The 20,028-nt window shown below is 38.2% G+C and overlaps 1 long non-coding RNA gene across 2 annotated transcripts in view; it reads left to right on the top strand.

Moving 5' to 3' along the window:
* Positions 1-2,132: 2,132 nt before the first annotated feature.
* LOC129184975 (uncharacterized) overlaps positions 2,133-20,028 on the top strand; it is a 50,385-nt gene continuing 32,489 nt past the window's right edge. The window contains exons 1-3 of one of the 2 annotated variants that reach the window (XR_008572018.1): positions 2,149-2,257; positions 2,335-2,534; positions 3,678-3,995. This is a non-coding gene — a long non-coding RNA (uncharacterized LOC129184975). Of the gene's footprint in view, positions 2,258-2,334; positions 2,535-3,677; positions 3,996-20,028 lie in introns of both variants that reach the window. The other variant, XR_008572019.1, reaches the window with a different exon arrangement.

The raw sequence follows: 20,028 nt of genomic DNA, 5'->3' as shown, positions 1-20,028 counted from the left end.
TAGTACAGTTGAACCTTGGTTAGCGTCCACCTGGTTAGCCTGTCTTTTGATTAACTTAAAAAATTTACGCCAAAATTTTGCCTCTGTTTGAATAAATTTTCCAGTTAACATACAATTAATACACAGATTATATTAATACACTGCGTAAGTCCAACTCTGTTTTTAATATGCTTGTTTTTTTTCAAATCACAAAGCGTCCTTGTTAGCATCTTTGGCTTGCTAACAAATCGGAACCGGAAGTCAGCTATGCCGTTTCTCCTATGATGTCATCAATGATTGACTTAGTTTTACATGCATAAAACAAATATAAATACATATACATGACAAATGAAAGGGATAAATGAACATTTAAGGTTACTTTATTACTTTATTACCTTTATTGAAGACATGACTGTTCCCAAAGACATGACGTGGCAGCAAAATCAACACCTTCTTTAACACCACCTTCCTGTTTTGAGTTATTTCTTGCATTCAAGAGATTCAAGAGAGTTTTATTGTCATGTGCATGGTAAAACAGCAGTTATACCATGAAATCTTATTCTGTTCATTCTCCCAAGAAAAGAAAGAAAACACAAGAAAGAATAAGAACATAAGAAACATAAACATATATACCAATAAATTAAGCAACAACAACAGAAGAGACATTAATACAAATAAATAAATACATAAATAAATAAATAAAGTGCTATGAGTGTGTGCGTGTGTTGCGTGCGGCGTGTGTGGGTGCTTCGTTAAGAAGCCTGATGGCCTGTGGGTAAAAGCTGTTTGCCAGCCTTGTGGTCTTGGACTTCAAACTCCTGTAGCGTCTGCCTGACGGTAGGAGTGTGAATATTGAGTGTTGTGGATGTGTGCTGTCCTTGATGAGGTTGTGTGTTCTTCGTAGGACTCTAGATTTATAAATGTCTTGGAGTGAGGGGAGGGCTGCCCCAACAGTGTTCTGTGAGGTCTTGATCACCCGCTGGAGTGCCTTCCTATCACGTGTTGTACAGTTACCGTACCAAACAGTGATGGAGGCGGTAAGGACACTTTCGATAGTGCATCTGTAGAAGCAACTCAGGATTGTGGTGGACATGCCAAATTTCCTCAGTCTTCTCAGGAAGTACAGTCTCCTTTGGGACTTTTTCAAAATTTGTTGGGTGTTGTGAGACCAGGTGAGGTCCTCGCTGATGTGTGTGCCAAGGAAATTGAAGGTTTTCACCCTCTCCACCTCAGTTTCATCAATAAACAGGGGTTTATGCGGTTCCTTTTCCCTTGTTCTTGGGTCGATGATCATCTCTTTAGTCTTATCTGTATTGAGAAGGAGATTGTTATCACGACACCAAGCTATGAGGTCCGCCACCTCTCTTCTGTATGATGTTTCAACACTAATAGTTTTCTCACCTTCTTTATCAAAATGTGACTTTGTTTGACTCCATTTTGGGTTAATGAGGTGAGAAACACTATGGAATTCGAGAAATCACTCATGGCAAAGCCGGAATATTGTGTTAAAGAGGAAGGTGTTGATCTTGCTGCCACATGGTGTCTTTGGGATCAGTAATGTCAAAAATTCATTTATATAAATAAAATTTATATGTATTTCGAATTGTTTTCTGTATGCAAAACTGGAATTGTAAAACTCAAAAAATGTGTTTTGTGTTAACATTTGTGACTTTCTGGAATGGACTAATTGGATTTACATTATTTCTTAAGGGAAAAATGTATTCAGTTAGCGATCTTTTCGGTTAGAGTCGGACCTTCTGGAACATAATAATGATGCTAACCAAGGTTCCACTGGAATTAGTGAAAAGCTGTATACAATATAAAAGGCAGAGCATTGGCTCAGTGTGGATTATGTAGACGCGGCATTGGAGGACCTATAGACTACCACTGAGTTAAAATTACATTGAGAAAGACTTCATCAAAACATTTGTTTGTATTTACTATTTACACATTAAGAAGAGCGTATGACAATACAACTCCTGTCTGATTAAGTTTATGTGTTAAGATAACACAACTAAATCACTTAAAAGCCCAAAAGATTGTTGGTGTAGTAAGTCACTGGCATGGCCCGTCTTTATTGCACATAGTAGTACTTAGAGGGCGGGACTCTTGTTTGGAGAGCGCAATGAACTAGGCGCGGCCAAAACGAGCCCCATCCATCTATCACACGTGTAGACAAAGGGGGGACTCCACAACACAAAGCTGCATGTGTTCTTCCAAACTTTATTTCTTCTCCTCCAAGACGCACGGCCACACGCACGGAGCAGAGCACCTTCAAGTGAGTTGCCTCCAAGATAAATACTTCTCTGTGTGTATGTGTGCACTCCCGGAGGGATTTTGTGTGTTCTTTTCCAGTAAAAGTTACCGCTCTTGTTGGTGCGTCAGCGCACAAAGTTGAGCACAAAGCAGCGGAGGTAGAGCGACGTAGACAGACAGTGGCAGCCAGGAGAGAGAGAGAGCGCGAGAGAGAGAGCGGTCCTCTTTTCCTTTGTCTGATGCTCTGTCTCAGGCTTTTTGGACACTACTTGAACGGACTTCATCATGACCATCACACAGTATGTTTCATTCACTTCGTTATTGTTAACTTTAATGGAAGTGAGAATGAGTTTGTTTCCTTGCCGAATTTTGTCTCTTCGGGATGGTGCGACTCTCAAGACAAAGCAGATGCTCGGCAGAAGTTCATAGCGAATGCGACTTTTTTGAGGAAAAAAAAAAGCCTAGTTATTTAATTGACAGTTTGCATGGAGTTCATCATCGTCATCATGCAAATGAAATGAATCGATTGCTCAATTTGTCAGCTAGTTCTTTTTATTCGTGTCCCTGCGAAGTTTCGAATTCACTGGGGGAATTCAGAACAATGTAATCAGGTGTCAAGTCAGTAGGAAAGACAATTGAACTTGTTGCACGAATTAACAAACATCTTTGCAGACACTGTCGTTTAAAGAATTATGTGTAAAATACATCCAACTTAAATATTAGTTCAAAACTTCACATTTGTTTACTGGAAACAGATCAACAGGTACAAGCGCAGCAGCTTCTTTGTTACAGTAAAGGTTCCTTTGTTCTCAGTCCATGCAAAGAAAACTATCAGGAAGGTGCCCAAATCCACTTGGAAACAGGTTTTTGGATGCCAAAGAAGATTTCCAAGGAGTGCAAATTATTTTCAAGTTTTTTTTTTAACACCCAAAGTGAATTTTACTTTTACTTTTAAAAACATAAAAACAATAAAGCATATAGGGAGCTGAAAACGACAAATGATTGACTTAAGTTGAAGTTTATTACAGTACCTTATTTTTTATGTTATTTAAATATTTTCTAGACAAAGAAAGGTGTGGCTAAATGTTTGCATTTACTACCTTCCAATGCTTTAGTTAAAATCGGAAAAAGATAAGCAGGATTCTCTTTTTTTGCATCCAATTAAAGCAATTATTGTAGTTGTACTTTAGAATTTATTTAATATTAATATTGCATTTTGAACAACTTAGTAGTAGTAGTTTCAAACTCACCCAACTTGTGCAAACTTTTGACCAATTGGCAACTCCAATACAATATATTTATCTCCATATAGTATTATTATTATTATTATTATTATTATTATTATTATTGTTGTTGTTGTTGTTATGATTATTATTTAAATGGTACCATTTTGTTTCACCAACACACGGTTCATTTTTTCCCCTTATCATTCCTGAATTTAGCTGGATCCCTAAAGCCAGACTGACAGAGAAATATTTTCCAAATTTTGTGGAGAAGGATGGAGGAACTCCAGAGTCATCTGTGAAGAAGCTTTAAGGATTAAGAGACAGAACACTTTTATTTTGGAAACGATGAAGAACTCCTAAGGATTTAAACCTGAGCAGAAGCAGCTTTGCCTGGAGGGATGCATTCAAGGCATACTCGGAAATGTAAAAACCTGGATATACTTTGGAGATTATAAGAATGTGATGGTTTCCTTCTGCACTTTGGCTTAAACTCCCCAGGATGGCAGAATATTGCAATTTGAGCCTTCATAATAGGTAAGTGACCGCATTTACTAAACTGAGACTCTTTCTACAACTTTTTCATTACAGTCATGCTTCACCACTTAGCGCTCCGAATTTCTCGGTTTCACTCTATCATGGTTTTTCAGAAAATATATTAATGAATAAATGATGCTGTTTCGGGGTTGAACACGGCCTATTATTAGTAAAAAAAATATGCATATTAAAACTTTTTTTTTGCCTAAATTAAGCATTTTCGAGCATAATAATGGCTAATTGATCTAAAATACATGTATAAGGCATTCAAAAGGCACGTTCAAATACACTGTGAATGATATGTAGTGTTCTACAGTGGTCACTAGGTGACAGTAATGTTACTGTAATGTTCGGTGAGACACACCCACACCTAACTTCATCACCGCAACGCCAGGCTTTTACTGCAGGTTTGAATGAACAGGCACAATAATCCCTAATAAATATCCTTAAATAAAACTACATGCTACTGTTGCGGCCGGAACCCATGCCACAAGCTAAAACTGTACTCTGAACCCTAGACGTCACTTCCTGTCTGCCCGCCACTCAGCTCCCCAAGGGAACACATTTATAGCAAAACACACAAGCACGAAACAGGTTTTATATGCTTTAGCTATGAAAATGTTCAATTTATAAATAAGGAATCCTACATGATCAAGTCAAAGGCTTGTGAAATTTCAAAACCAGTAAGATATACAGATTCCAGATACAGTATCACATCGGTTTTAAATGTATACAGTATACTATCAAGGAAGGGTTACAAAAATTAGGCCTTGCCGTTGCATTTTTTAATGATTTGCCTTGAAAAAGCGCGGATCGCCTCAGTTCCGGATACTTTCTAAAGGAAAAACAAACTTGCAGTAAGCATGCTGGTCTTGCGAGGTTTGCTTGGGGCTGATCAACAACTGGTACACGCAAGTCATGCTCGTTGGCAAATTGATTTTTCTTTTGGCTAACGCATTTTTGGAATACACTTCAAAAATACATAAAAATCATAAAGACCTAGTGTATGTAAAAAGATCAACATCTGCATGTTGCATTGTTCCGTCCCCTGCTCATTCGTAATTGGTATTGTATGGGCAGGCCAGTGTTTTGTAAAGTGAAAGGCTGTGGGCCAACTAGCATCTCTATTTGTTGCATTCTGGCAAACATATCCTCAGGTGTACATTTTCAGACTACATGCTCATTTTGTACGGCGTTTTGAATCAAAGAGGCACAGTTGTTAAGTGTCATTTGTTGCCACTGCTTTTGTGGGCTCAAACTTTTCATTTCTGTGAGAAACAGGTGAGACAAAGCATAATTTATTTGCATAATTTTATTGGTTGAAGTTAAATCAGACAAGCCTGATTGTACTGGCAAAGGTCATGAGTGGTTGATGGAGGATAATTTTTAATCAGTGCTAATAATGTGTGTAAAGGAGAGTGAGAGAGACTATTTCCATTCTTTCTGCAGCCCCTTATCAATGATGTCATTGAGAACCAATGAGAGCAAGCAGTGTTTTTTGTCAGCATCCAAGCACCGCCTCCAGTCTCTCTTTTTGCATTGCAGGCCGCATGGTCCTGCAACATCACATTTTCACTATAGGGAGACATAAAGATGTGTGCTCGACGCTTTGTGTATTTAATTATTAAAAACACAAATTTGGTTGTGTGGCATGCAGAGGACATGTTTTATGACATATTGAAAGTTTAAAATGACAGCTGAAAGCCTATACGGCTGCTAACCTTTCAACATATAAGGCAACTCATACACTGGAGCCCCAAAGGTTGAGCACGATCTCTGCCAGGATGCTCGATTTGTGCGAGTTTTAATTACTGTCTTTCTCTTTTCCTCCAAATTACTTGAAAATAAGTTTGAACAAATTGAAGACTTAAAATACCGAGCTCAGCAGGAAAGAAAGTGAGAGTGACAGGTACGTTTGAGTAGTTTATCAATAATTGAGCTACACTTGCTAATGCCACACCAGAAAACAGCATTTATACTCCTACTGCTGTTCGGGTGGCTCACGCAGGTCACTGCCTGGAAGTGCCTGGATCAGTGGAATGTGGGTCAGTCAGCAGTATGGTGACACACAGGTAGGACAGATGTAGGTCAGTGGTCGAGAATGGCAGCTGATGAGTCATGCAGACAGGGTTAGCAGGGATAGTAGATGTGTGTGTGTTCGGAAAAAGATGTCGAGCTGTTGAAACAGGAAAGGGTGTGTGCATGTCTTTGTGGCATGCACGGGGCCGAACACTGAACTCTGCTAGTACGGCCACTGTGCAGCCATGTTTATTGCTTCACTGTTGTCCGCCACCTGAATTTTTGCTAATTAAGAATTAAATAATTAAATCTGTGGTGTTGAACTGTACTGCATCATGCCAAGAGGAGTTTCTAATATTTTGCTTCTCATATTTAATTTGTACATTATATGTCTACACCATTGCTAATCATACCTATGGTAACATAGTATCATAGATACTATGATACTATACTATGCAGAAATCATAGGCCCCTAGACTAGCATGTATATATCAATGAAGTGACAAACATCATCGGGAGGATGGATGAAAGGCTGAAGTTTATTTTTTTTTTATGTCATGCACGATCGACCCACATTAGACTCGAGATACTACAACACCAAGGAACTTCCCCAATGCTAACGATGAGTTATTATGTGTCATTATTGCTTGTCATGTCTCCTATATTAGGTAATATCAGTATAAAGGTGACTATAGGGATGCTATTTCATGTTTACAGGGCTCTAATAATGTTAAAAAATGTTTTTAGAACGTCATAGACAGTTTTTTTTATACCCTAACTACGAAAATATTCCGTTTATTAATATCGCGGTTGGGTCTCGAACCAATTAACCGCAATAAATGAAGGACCACTGTATTTAATACGTATTTTAGTTCATTTAGCCATTCTTATGCTTGACATACTATTTGCTTAAATATGCATAATTTTGACCAGTAATTCAACCGAATTCAACCACAAAACACCATGGTTTATTAATTCATACATGTTTGAAAAAACATGACAGAGTGAAGCCACGAAATTCGAACCAGGAAGTGGTGAGGGATGGCTGTTATATACAGTGTACTGCTATGAAAGCTGTACACTGACTCTTCTAAAGTATATTCAAGTTTCATGTCTATAGTATTGTCCATTGCGGAGATATACATCCATCCATGTTCACGGGTAAGCTGGAGCCTATCACAGCTGACTTTGGGAAAGGGAATTTGACTACTACTACTTCATACAAGTACTTGAACTACTTTATAGTATAAGATGCTTTTCTGAGGACTTTCCATATGCTGCCCTACATTATACGTATGACACTTTTTACATTCAAGACCCAGTTATCGAATTTCTCAATGAAACAGAAAGATCAAGTTGAGGACAAGAACCCTTTAACTAGCATCATTGCATTTGCTCTACTTTGTGTTGCGTAATTACATTGCTTATCTGTAATACCATTATCAAATACAGTTAAATTTTCATAACGTTTACTTATCTGGGGGGAGTATTATGGAAGTGAGTCTTTGTGCGTTGTCTCAGTGGGAGATGAGTTCTAAAGCTGATCCACTGAGTTACACAGGACAACATTAGCACGTTAATCTGTGTCATCTTCCCGCTATGAAGCTTAAATGTGTGGCTAAGCTGGAGTGCTCATTAAAATGGGCACTGGTTTCACAGCATCTCATCCATCTGCTTTTGCTATCACACTAATTTAAGCTCTTTATTCTGTTTGAGATAACAAAAAAGCATATTTCTGCGTTGGAGCAGAGCAGCAGAGTATTAACGGCCAATCATTCTGGACCAAATAGCCTAACAATACTAAGTATACACTGTTGCCAACTCAGTAAGAAACGTAGCTATTGGCTGTCCTCAAAGTCGCTAGATGATGCCATTGGCTAATTTGCTTATTATTTGCATACAAAAGCACAACCTCGTAGGAGTGCCAAAAAGTGAGTAAAAACACCTTAATTATGTTTAGACTATATATACTGTATAAACCTGATTCTTGGTTAATTTAATATTAACCATCACCACATCAAAATAACATAATTTTAATATTTTATCTCAGCCAACGCCTCTCAAAGCCAAGAAAGCACAATGATTACATCTGGACTCGCCTCCAGCCTCCACCTTTTAGCTTGGCGTTAGGACTACTTTCACACAACCTTCTCTCTGACACTCTGACAGGTAAGTGATCGAGTCTGAATGAGGCTTGAGTGTAATGAGTAGTAATTTAATGAAGATTAAGAAACATGTATGTCTTAGATCACACTCTGTAAAACAGGGCGAGATCCACCCTGGTAGCATCATGCCTTGCGCATGCGTGATTCATGGATGCGTAGGGCTCCACTATGATCTCATTGTGCCGCGGAAGCTGACTGCGCACTGACAGCTTCTGACTGCTTTGGGGCAGGGTGGACCTCTCACCAGCAACTCACTGCTGCTCAGTGAGAACAGAAAGTGCAGAACAATACGTGTTTTCACTTTTAAGTCCCCAGATACCAGAAAACTCTCCAACGATGCCAGAAAAAGTTGCTAGAAATTTTTATTGAGAAAATATGTTTGAGCGTTTGGAATGTCGCCAGATTTGGCAACATTGTAAGCATAGTGTCAAATATTCTTTCAATTAAAACTTAATGTGATACATTGGATAGAGAGCTTTAGGTTTTATGGTTTTTAGTCTTTATTAAAGTATTGCTGCTTAAGATTACACGTTTTTCTTTTGTAATTCATTCAATCACATGAGGAAAAACAAATCACGGTATTTATTGTCGTGACCTAAATATATCAAGAAAAGAAAGTTTCATTCATTACATTTTAATTTGTGACATTGTTGTGTTTACTGTAAGTAATAGTATGTGTACAGACTAGGTACTCAATACGGGATCTGCCTGTCATTACACTCAGATAAGAGTTTCAGTGCAATCAAATATTAATGGACTGTTTAACTATGATTCTGTCCTTTTAATATGTATATAGAGGATGTTCAGTAAAATGCAGACATAAAAGAGAAGATATTTACAGTACATTACCTTTTTAACTGGGTGATTGTCATGTAAACATGTCGTACATGTTTGGAAAGTCTCTCCTGAACGATTTGTAAGGTTAATCCAACTGAAGTCAAATTTTACAATGCCGCAGTGTAGACACCACCTTTCCAACATTTTCAGTAGGATTTTTGAGAAGCATTTGGCGTGTGATTTGAAAGAAAAAGAGTCCAAATTGGAAAACAGGAGCTTTGAGAAAATGCAGCAACAATAATGTTGCTTAATTTCCCTTGCGTGCTGAATTTTGGTTGGTGTTCCCTATGTGCATATCATTGAGCCGTACAGGACACACTACTGTACTCTGTGACTTCAGTACAGTAAATTACAGTGCAGTTAAACATTAGTCCCAGCATGACGAATTGCAGGGACAGTTCTAATTCTCTGAGCCACAGACATCCCGTGGTCGTCCTGTTGCAAATTATCTGAGCTTAGTATTACCACTCAGCGCCTGTAGCTCCGAGATAACTTAGCATGCTCTGCTGGCATGCTAATACATCCCCACACTGGGGGACAGGAATAAATTATTTTTTATGACTGTTCAGCAGGCAGAACATTTGAAGGAGGGGATGCAGAGCTGGGGAGGGAACATAGGGAGATGAAGACGGGAAAAGTGACATGAGTGTAAATGATGGGCAGAAAAGAAAGAATGGAAACAGTGAGGAAACTGTGAGTGAGACAAGACACGGAGATGGGATAAAAAGTAAAAAGGATGAGAAGGACGGTCTTAAGACAAGCTGAATGTTTTATACAGCGCCTTATATCAGTCTCTCTTCAGTTTGTAGTGATTCTCTCACAGTGACAGGGTGAAGTTGTCATTTTGTATTTCAATGTGTGGGTATGGAACCCGAGTGCTCTAGGTTAAAGCATCCTTATTCTTCTGGCCAACGGCAGTTGCTGTGTAAAAGCACACGTATGTGACGAGACACCTATAATTAGCCAATATGCAACTGGTGAAATCCGATCAAAATGACATTTCCAATCTACCAATCTGATCAATGATATCATAATCAAGCAGTCGGACACAACTTTCAATGTTATGGAATATGGAATGGAATAATGAAAGAAACATAAGTGAACTGAGTGAATGAATGAGACAGATCAAATAAAAGCCATCTGTAATCTATGGGTATGCTGTACTCACACTAGGCAATTATACCATGCTTGGGCCCACTTAACACATAAAGTCTCACATTTCAGTACTCTGATCCACACTCAAGTTCAGTACACTTTCCCTCTTCTAGCACAATTGGAAGAGGTCGCATGCACATGTACAGCAACCATAGCCGAGTCATACAGTAGAATGAGTGTAATGTGATTTCCCCTTGATAGTCCTTAACTCATTCAATACCAGCCATTTTTCAAAAGACAACCCCTTCAGCACCGACCATTTTAGACGATTTTGACTAATCTTTCAAGGCACACAGAATATTGCGTTCTGTGGCTACATAAACATGGAACCTTCCGACTCCCGTCTTTCATTAAAGAAAAAAAAAAAATCTACCCTTTTTCCGTTCTTTAGTAATCAGCAGTAGAACATAGGCAAGTTTCAGGAAAATATCAGTTGGCGACTACAAAATGGAGAAAACTAGCTTTTTGTGAAAAGATACATTTCAAACATAACTTTCACTTTGACACAAATATTTTTTTGCTTTTGTGACAGCTCAAATATCTAAACAACTATACCACAACATAAACAATATAGGTTTTTTTTTATTAAACATCAAAATAACAATTTATTTACACCATATAACACCATGAACACATTTTCACATTTGGAACTGAACTATTTGTGTGCACGTGCGTGCGCGTGTGTGCATGCATTAAAAATTCCCTACAATGTGTAACCTTCTGCATGCGACACTCCTCCACGCTCTCCCACTTCCTCGTCCTGTCATGTGTTTTTCTCGGTCCTCTACTGGTCCCTGCCGAGCTTCTCCTGGTCCCAGCCGAGCTCTCGGTCAGTAAGTGGCAGAAGTACATTACCTTTCGCACAGCATGGACACTGGCTATTGAGCTAGCAGAGCCGAGCCGACATGCCATGGCTGAAAAAAAAAGGTTCTCGTCTCATTCTGTGTGGAAGTGGTAAGTTTTTGGCTTCTTTGTCCTTCTTCCCCACTCTGTTTGAAAAACTTATTTAAGTTTAGAATAAGTAAATTAGAGAGGCTAGCTAGTTAGCTCGATAGCTTGCTAAGCTAGCGGCAGCCATCTTTTGTCCCTGCAGTGATCCCATTGCCTGCTTAATGTGATGTAAAACCTAGGTTCCCAAAGTTGGATACGCGTACCCCCAGGAGTACACCAATTGTCATGGGGGTACGTGAATAAAAAGTAAAACAAATTAGCTCCTAACACAATTATGAGTGCACCTGAACACCTCACGACATAAGCAGAACGGAGCAGAAAGGGGACAGAGCGTAAAGTTGTTCATTGCTCTGTGCACATCGTATGTACAAATAAGTAAGTTTGATGATTAATTAGTTTGTGCATTAAGAGTGTTTCATGTTTTCATCTCACTGTCGCTGTGAGTGGGGATTCCCCCCGAAAATGAGGCTTTGTCGTCGGTTGTGTGTATTTTTGTACTTCGGATACTGCTTTATCATGATTGTTAAACCTTCCCCTTCCATTTGGGATAAAATGAATATGCAGACTTACCATAGTCATCGTGAATGGACAAAAACAGTGAAGCTCAAATGCAAACCATTCATATGGAAGGATGCCAACATCAAACTGGAATAAAAGATATGAAGGAAAATAACTTAGCTATTTATCAGTGCTCATGAAACTGCAAAATACGTAAATAGTTTGGGAATCACTGATGTAAGGTGTTGTCCAGGTGTTGTAATGTTTTATATGCTGTAACTACGAAAATATTACATTTATTGATATTGAATCCTACTTCATGGAAATTCACTTATTGCAGTCAGGTCTGGAACCAATTAACCGTGATAAACTAGGGACAACTGTACCACAAACTTCAACATGCCATGGGTAAGAAGTTTGTTATGCGCAATATTGTATGATAACCGATGCAGTGCATGCGAACCAAGGCAATATTTTTCCTGACAAAAGTATCATATAAAACCTGGGCCGATTGACAACCGAGGCTCCTAAGTACTGACCCATAGCTGTCACTGCTAACATCAACCTTTTTTTCAATTACTTTGTTTAAATTGCTTAAATTTTTATGGGCAAAGCCACAGATTTGTTGTTCTTATGGTTCTGGGTAAAAAGCAAAGATGGCCTATTGCCTTATCTTCTGTCACGGTTCAGAGGCTATTTTGTGTAAAGAGGCTTTTGTATGTATTGTACTTTATTTGTCTCAGGTTTTAGTAACTTACTAATGGGTCCATCCAAAAACAGATGCATTTTACTTATGTCATAATAAAAGAACGATACAATTCAAACTGGTGCCTGCATCAAATCATTTGGACTAGATTTTAAATATGAATCTTTTCCAATGCAGAATTGGTTGTAGGTGCAATGCAATAAACATTTGCAGCAAACATTTAAGATAACTCTATATTAAAGACAACATGGCTTGATGATATTGACAATATGGAAAGAGTCTAGAACCAAATCATTTGTTTTGTGTTCCACAGTGCCGTCCAATGTTGCTGCTTGTACGCTGGCCTTTAGGGTTTTAATAAAAGTCGAAAGTGCACTGCTCACTTCTGCATGACAAATCAGCCAGAAAAGCACATAACAGTAGCAGCGGATAAAAAATTCACAGGATTGGAGCACTTGCATGGTATGTTTCACACTGGGTCGAAAAGTCCCTGAAGATATTACTTTCTTCTCCTCATTTGCCCTGGCCCAGGTATAGATGTAAACACACTATTCGTAACAACGGGCTCAGTCTGTTGTCTGTCTGTCGATTACAGGTCAGCATATTACCTCCACAAATGCACAGCGTGTTGCTGTCTGGGGATGGAACGATAATCCCTCTAAAGACTGGGGTTTTGTCAAAGCTAAATCTGCTGCTCACACCAACACACACACGCGCACGCACACGCACACACACATGAATCAGTTCTCGCCACATGGGAACACACAGACTTACATATGTAGATAGACTAGCTCAGAAGACAGGCACGGGGTGTAAAGACTAGGATTTCATCACAGACAAATCTGTTATTGTCTGGTAGTTAGGAGATTATAAATCAGTGATTTATAGACACCAGCAGATACAGCCATTTGCCATTAGAACATGAACACTAGCTTGCATAGTGATATCTGAACTGGTGGGCTTTACTGTGATAGTGGCTCAGTAAATCATATGGCTGACAGCTTTTATAGAGCAATTTTATTTCCTTTGTGTATTTGCATTACACATTTAATACACCTCAATTCATTCATAGCTTTTCCACTACTTTATGGCTTGTGCTGTCCATTTTATTTGTGTTATTACTTCAAAAATGGTTATCTTACCCAAGCCTGTCATATTAAAGAAAAACATCCATGGTGGAATTATTAGATGGGATTTTAAGATTGCTACTTGCTCTTGGGTAATTTAATGCCAAAAATAAGCTGAATTTTGGACCACACCAATCTGTTCAGTCAGATTTCCAAAAAATTGTTAGCCAGAAGAAAAATCAATTTGCCAATGAGCTTGTACCAATGCTTGATCAGCCCCAAGCAAATCTTGTATGACCAGAATGCTTATTGCAAGTTTGTTTTTCTTTTAGAAAGTATCTGAAACTGAGGAATACACACTTTTTCAAGGCAAATCACAAAAAAATGCAACAGCAAGGCTTAATTTGTATAATTCCTCCTTGACAGTATACTGTATACGTTTAAAAGCAATGTGATGCTGTATCTGTAATCTGTAAACCGTTCTGGTTTTGAAATTAGACAAGCCTTTGACTTGATTGTGTTTGTTGTAGAAAAAGTCAGAAATGTGTATAGACCAATACAGTAATTCCTTGTTTATCACGCTTAATTGGTTCCAGACCCGACCATGATAAGTTACTTTCCGCAAAGTAGGATTCCTTATTTATACAACAAATATTTTCGTAGTTAGAGCATAGAAAACCTGTGTACAACCTTCTAAATTTGTTTTTTAACATTATTAGAACCCTCTTGGTAATGAACTAACACCCCTAAACCAACCTTTACACTCTTATTACTCAATATCGTAGACGTCATAACAAAAAATAAGCCATTTAAGACATAAATAAGACTTGTGCTCATGTGTGTTGCTGTAAATGTGTTCCAGTGCTAGGGGAAATGAGTGGGCGGAGGACAGTAAGTGATGTCGGGAGGTGAGAGTTGAGTTTTAGCTTAGCTTGGGTTATGGCTGCAACAGTCGCCCCTGTTAGGGCGTGTTGTGTCTGTGGTGAGATAATTAATACCTGCAATAAAAGCCTGTTGTTTCAGCGACCATTTTTGGTGCTTACTGACACCTAGTGACCAGTGTGAAAAACTACATATCATCACAATGCCTTTGAATGCATCTTCTGAATCCCTTATATTTCTATTTTAGTTAAATTTATAAATTTTATTGGTCATTTTATTTTTATGCTTGAAAATGCTTAATAATTTAGGCCAAAAATATGTAACATTTGCTTAAGGGGGCATATTTTTTTTAGTAAAAATAGGCTGTATTCAATAATGAAACAGCATGATTTTGAAAATTAATATGCAGTATTTTTGAAAAAACGTGATAGAGTGAAACCGCAAAATTTGAAGTTCAAAGTGGCAATAGATTACTGTACAGTCGTCCCTTATTTATTGCGGTTAATTGGTTCCAGACCCGTCCGTGATAAGTGAATTTCAGCGAAGTAAGATTCAATATTAATATATAGAATATTTTCGGAGTTACAGCATAGAAAACCTTTTTATGACTTTATAAATACGTTGTTTTTTTTTTAACCATTATCAGAGCCCTGTAGACATGAAATAATACTCTCATGGTCACCTTTACACTTCTATTATTCTTTGTTTACAACACATTGCTAATGCGCAGGCTACGGGATCACTGCTAGGACACAAGAGTATAGCATGCTAGCGAGTTAACTAAGCCTCCAATTTATTTATTCTAAACTCGAGAAAGGGTTTCAAACGGCGTGGGGAAGACGAACAAATTCAGAAGCCAAAACATACCACTTCCACATCTAAATCATGGCTGACTATATGCAGTGTTAAGGTAATGTGGCACAGTATCCTTCATTTTAGTATATTATGTAGTTTTTCCCCCCTGTATTTCCATTTCTATGGGTCCTAGACCTTCAGTTCACTCACGGCAAAGGGCACACATATGTGGGTGGTGATATAGCTGGTGTTCGCACCCTGAGTCAACTTGTCCTCTGAGGCATGCCAGCATGTGGGTTTTATCAACCTTCAGCTGTTGCTGATACAGTTGCTGAGGCGATGCTGTATCTCCTCATGCCAGGCTATGTTATAAGTTTGGAATGTGACACAACAGTTTCACGGGACAAGCTGTCCTTGACAGTTGGTCATTTGACAGAAACGAACGCGTCCATTTACTGACTGTTTATTTTCCTGAATGTACAATTTGTGGAAAGTAGTCTGAACAGAACTGAGCGAAGACAAACTTTTTCTGCTTGCTACATGTTTTTATTCACAGATTAGTTCTTATATATACGTAATATTTGCTTCCAAAACAAGAAATATTACAGAAAAGTGAAAAGTGTTGCATTAATAGAGATGATCAGCAATTAACAGCAGTCCTATTGACTGAAATTAATTTGAAAAAAACAAAAACTATTTAACTCAGAAGCTATCTTCACATTTGCATCACTTTGGAAAACCTTATTTAAAACTAGATCTATAAGCAGGTGTTATAATCAGATGTGGTCCCAATAATATAATTCATACCCAGTGATTTGTGTCTGCTAACACTATTTTCACTGCGGTATAACAATAATCTTGTGTAGATCCAGCTGTCAGATTATTCTGGGCGTTAAAGAAGAAACATCATATGTGTGTGTGGTATTGTGATGCTGTATATCTGCCATGGTTAGGGCACTGATCCTTAGCAGCCTAATCCAAAATAGTATCTTTTCCATTTTATCATATCTTTTCTATTCTGTGTAATACCTTGTCAGAATTGGGCACTATGGTTGAGTAGTACTGAATCGGATTCTGTTTTGTTGGAGATATATTTTTTTAACTTACCTGGGAATAGTGTGATAAATAAGATTATGTACCGCAACACTTGCAATATCCAATGGTGACAGTGTCAGCTTCCCTGGACAAAAGAGACTGTTTTCATCTTTTGTAAATACATACAAACAAGCAGCCTGGCATTACACTGATATGACAATGTGGAATTCATGCATTCAACCAAGGGGACTCCATGTCCTCTGGCCTTTCAATAACTTTCTATTTTTTATTTTGACTATTATACATTCACGTTTTACTACTTTCATATTGCTTTTTTTTCTCTTTTGCACATTCACCATTGCTTTTTACATTCATCCTGCACTAAATTATTGTTAAGTAAAAAGTCAATTACAGCCACTGGAGTAACCTAGTTGTTAAAGTTAAATGTTGTTACAGTTAAATCTCAATTTAAATTACCTTCTCCTGATCTCGGCTGTAAGTCATTTATGAATAGGGTTGGGCATTATTTACTGTACCTATTATCCGATACCAGGGACAAATCTGTACATTTGAAACATTGCCCATGCTGAAATGGTGTCCAAGCCAGTACTTTGCCAGTAACATGCACATTTTGTACAAAAACAATTCCTTTTTCATTTTACAGAATTTTGTGACATGCAAGTTCAACATAATAGTAATTTAAATAAATAATACTTAAATACAGTAATATAAACAAAATTATAACAAAGTAATAAATATATCAATATGAAAAAAAATCCACAGCAAATTATCATAATCATCAGGGACATGCGAGGAGGGGAGACAGGTGAGGCAGAGCCTTTACTCTTTTTAAAAAACAAATAATGATAACATAAATTAAATAATAAATATTTGAACTGTAAAAGGTCTGGTAAATGGTCTTTCACTTGTACAGCGCTTTTCCACCTCCAAGGCACTCAAGCGCTTTGACACTGTTAGCACATTTACCTACTGATGATGCAGCATCAGGAGCTACTGGGGGTTCAATATCTTGCCCAAGGACACTTCAACAGGAGGACGGAGGATCGAACGAGCAACCTTCAGGTTGAGAGACGACCACTCTACCACCTGTGCCATGATGGCCATATTATAAAGGTATATATATATATACCTGTGCCATATTATAAATGTATTGCCTGTATGATTCCAATAATGTTTTGGAGCCTTTTCTTAAGTACAATTTTTACATTTCCTGATCAAATACAAGACAGAAACCTAAGATAAGGCTGCCTCTTGATTTACCATCTCAGTGCACTCAGCGAGTGCACTCAGTTGGATCATGGCGGCTGCCAGTTTCTGTTGTTGTTTCTGTTGCAGAAACATTTATTGTACAGCATGACTTTCTACAGCTCATGCGATGTCTTTAATATAAGTGTGATATCATTATTCTTTCTAATCAGACAATAAAATACACAGAGATGTCATGCGGAGGTGTTGCAGTACCCTCCTCATTCTGAAGTGGCAGGAGCATGCATGAGCCGCAAGGTGCTTGTCACTGCCATCCTTCCATAGAGAGGAAAAGTCAACGTTTTTTTTTTTTTTAAACAGCAGTGCAGCACCAGCGGGAGAGCCGCGAGTCAATTTCAATAAATATATACGGTACTTTATACACAAATAAAAGGTGAGAACACAAAGGTTTAACAATAGTGAATTATTCTCTTATCCTCTTCATGAGCAACCTGTATTATTAACATGAAAAAATCCAAAGGAGTCAGTTACGTCATCAGCCGTAAACCTCACCGCACATCACGGATCAGTTGTAGCTGAAAATAAACTAGAGCCAACTTCATTTTAGAGAGATTCCTACTTATTCCCTTATAATTAAGATATACCAACCACTAAATGAGTGACACAAAAACAAATGACAAAATACAACAAATTAATTTCTCAAGCAAGACTTATCGGTAGTGGTATTGTAGCCACACGGGTACTGTGGAGTTCTCACTTGTCTATGATTGAGGTAGTTATCTTCAAAAATGTCTCATATCAAGAATCTTGGCGTATGGATGTGACATTTATGGCCATGGGCTGTTAACGCACAGAAAAACAAATCTGGGGGCAGATTATACTCGAGACTAAGAAAAGCTTCCCATGAGACAATCTACATGACACGATTTTCCAGTCTAGTGAGAGTCATAATCTGAGTGGCTGGAAATGGGATGAATAAGCCCGAGTAAGTGCCTAGCTCTCAATAATGTAGGAGATGCATGCTGGGATACAGCTGGATACGGGACACATTACTACATGGTTCACATCCAGCGCATGATGGTTAAAAAGGAGTTTATATTTTGTATGAAGTGCATTTAACTGGATACAGCATATCTTTACCACATGCCGTCTCTCTCTTTGGAGACAATATTAAGATCCAACAATGGACACAGGCAGACATCTTTATTCATTAGAAATTCATGTGTCATTTTTGTTTGGAATGCAGCTGAATAAGTACTTGTTATAACTCACTCTAATCAAAATGCATTACATTACAATGTATACGCTGATAGCCATTCTTGCTAGACTGGCACACAAGGTCACAGTCATGGCTCTTGTAAATGTCCTGACTGAATAAAATTAGATTTGCATGCCAAGTGGTTATGCTGCGTTTTTGACTCATGGGCACTGTTCAGCCCACACATGTTGAGTTGTTGTTTGGTGTTCTGGAAGCCTAACCATTCGGTGCTGAATCACAGTGGATTCAAATTTGTTTCCTGACAAGGTCAAGGATTCATCTTCCGCCGAGAAATGAGCTGAGTAAGCATGAGTCATGCTCTCAATTATGCATTACCCTGCACACTGTGATAGACAGGCATGGTTAGTTTCCAGATAGCTGTCCAAGACTAGATTAACAAGTGACCTTGTAATCCTTTGGCACGTTATCACTAAAACCGGAAAATGGCGATTTAACTGCCCAAAAAAATAAAACAGGCCTTATTGTACAAATCAGCTAAAGTAAATCAACTGAAAGGTGTTTCTCGTGTAACCATCTTAAAACTGACAAAGAAGTCTGATTCCAAAAACAGAACAACACAGGAACCTGAGGTCAAATTCTTCGTAAGTTTTGAAATGTAACCAGTACAGTATATTCGGAAAAATGTGCCTTCTAAAGTTGCGAGAACTTGGGAATTTCAACCACCGTTCTGCATGACGTCCCCAATTTTATAAGTCTTCAACTTTGCAAACATCTGAGGTAAGGTTGTCTTTGACAAAGGATTTTCATAGTCAAATCTGATTTGTTAGATTTTGTCCATAGTCGACTAACATTCAATTGTTTTTTTTTGTTTTTTTAAAGAGCAGAGCTAATGGTGATCCCGAAAAGTAAACAGATCTCATTTGTGACTTTTTCTACCTCAAAGAGCAAGGCGAAAACACTCAGATAAACAAATAAACATAGTAGGTGGACAACAACAGTAGCTTAATTTATTTAGTGACACAGAGAGCAAGACGAACACAACTGAAATCCGGCGCTTGAACATTGCCTGAAAAACAACAATTTACCAAAACTCTCAGTCCCAGCCTAATTTCCTGCATTAAAATTCACTATTGGGATAAAATGAAGTCAGTGCAACATCCTTACCCGTTTCAAATGATACAGTGTTGGTTATCGTGTAATATGCAAAAAGCTGCTGACACAAGTTGCACTTCACTTTCTGGAAACCTTCTGTAACCTTTTCAAAATACTTCCACACTCTGGATGATTTTTAGTAGCATTATGAGCCAATAAGTCTTGTCAATCTCGACGCTCACCTCAGCTCCTTTGGATTGTGCCACTGAAACGGATGGTTTCGATCGTTGGTTGGAAACGGATGATCTTAATCACATGACATTTTTATGTGATTCAATGGCAAGATTGATAGCCGAATCAGACTCCTCCGAATCAGCTCTTCGAA

This window comes from Dunckerocampus dactyliophorus, chromosome 7 (assembly GCF_027744805.1).
Source record: "Dunckerocampus dactyliophorus isolate RoL2022-P2 chromosome 7, RoL_Ddac_1.1, whole genome shotgun sequence".
NCBI classification, from domain to species: domain Eukaryota; kingdom Metazoa; phylum Chordata; class Actinopteri; order Syngnathiformes; family Syngnathidae; genus Dunckerocampus; species Dunckerocampus dactyliophorus.
The sequence above is the reverse complement of the archived record's forward strand: the minus strand, read 5'-3'. Positions and strand labels throughout refer to the sequence as shown.